Source organism: Octopus bimaculoides, chromosome 10 (genome assembly GCF_001194135.2).
Source record: "Octopus bimaculoides isolate UCB-OBI-ISO-001 chromosome 10, ASM119413v2, whole genome shotgun sequence".
Lineage (NCBI taxonomy): Eukaryota > Metazoa > Mollusca > Cephalopoda > Octopoda > Octopodidae > Octopus > Octopus bimaculoides.
In genome coordinates, this window is record NC_068990.1 from 34,985,102 (window position 1) to 34,986,519 (window position 1,418).

The 1,418-nt window shown below is 34.3% G+C and overlaps 1 long non-coding RNA gene across 2 annotated transcripts in view; it reads left to right on the forward strand.

Annotated features, from left to right (window-relative positions):
* LOC128248892 (uncharacterized) overlaps positions 1-1,418 on the forward strand; it is a 143,907-nt gene that overhangs the window by 47,789 nt on the left and 94,700 nt on the right. The window contains exon 3 of one of the 2 annotated variants that reach the window (XR_008265038.1): positions 1,109-1,314. The exons of the other annotated variant lie outside the window; for it this stretch is intronic. This is a non-coding gene — a long non-coding RNA (uncharacterized LOC128248892). Of the gene's footprint in view, positions 1-1,108; positions 1,315-1,418 lie in introns of those variants that run through there. 2 annotated transcript variants of the gene reach the window in all.

Below are 1,418 nucleotides of genomic sequence, written 5' to 3' on the forward strand. Positions count from 1 at the left end.
CATGCAAATATATTATACATGCAAATATTATACTAATTTGGAACATTTTCAAAGATATGAATGGAATATTAATTTTCAAACGTTACAAAAATATATATACCCTAAATAATTATTTGCTATATTCAATATTTGGTGTGACCGCCCTTGTTTGCAATGAATGCATTAAGTCCTCTGGGCATAGAGTCGACTAAATTTCCGCATATAACCGATGAAATCGACCTCCATTCATCATGATTAATGTATTTCAACTGCGTTACATAGCAGAGTTTTTTCTCCTCAATCTTCCTTTTCAAAATACTCTACAGATGTTCTATTAGGCTTAAATCGGGTGACATGGTAGGCCAAGGCATTACATTTACCTGTTTATCTGATAAAAACTTAGTCGTCATCTTTGAAGTGTGATTAGGGTCATTATTTTGTTGGAACATGGAATGTCTTCCCAGTTCCTTGATACTGTTCAGCATTGTTTTCTGAAATATCTCACCATAAATCCTTGAACCCATTGTTCTCTCAATAAATGTGAGTCCCCCACACCAACTGCACCCATCCATCCCCAAAGCATAAAACTTATACCACAGTGTTTTCCGCTAAAAACAGTGAATTTGTCGCTATTATATTCGCAATAATCATTTAATACCATCTGACCTAAACAAATTGATTTTAGTCTCACCAGAAAAAAGAATTTTATTCGAAAACTCCTTCTCCTTCTCACATAAGTTTCGGCAAAAGAAAGACGATTTGTTTCATGCCTGGTGGTGAGGAGAGGCTTCCAACGAGGAAAGCGTCCTTGAAGACCACACCGGTTCAAACTTCGGTGAACTGTTTAGGTGGATACACTTTTTCCACTAACAGAAGGCATTCCTTAGGCCAAAGATAAAGTAGTGCGTTACTTGTCGTCTATCATGCAACGTTGAAGGTGACGAATGTCACACGCAGTTAAAAGAGAAGGACGATCTGGATGATGGTTATTACTTTGCCGTCCTGTAGGGTTGTACTTCTGAATTACTTTGGCAACCGTGTTTACGTTAATATGTATTCGTTTGCTAATTAACTTGAATCTTAAAACTATTCTTGTTCAAATTAAAAATAATTTTCTTCAAATCTTCAGACAATTGTTTTCCTTTTGGTGCCATTTTAATCACAATGAAGACGATCTTCACCACGGTACACAAATCAGAATTCCTGCAGATGCAATAAAAATGACCGGTGCAAAAATGCGAGCAGAAATAATTTATTAGAATTGAAATTATCAGCAATATCTGAATTTAGTAAAAAAAAAAGTGGATAAAATATTGAATATAGCAAATTTCCTTTAGGGTGTACATATTTTTGTAACGCTTAAAAATAAATATTTCGTTCATATCTTTGAGAATCTTTATCGTTTTGTGTTCCAAATTTTATAATATTTACGTGTAAAT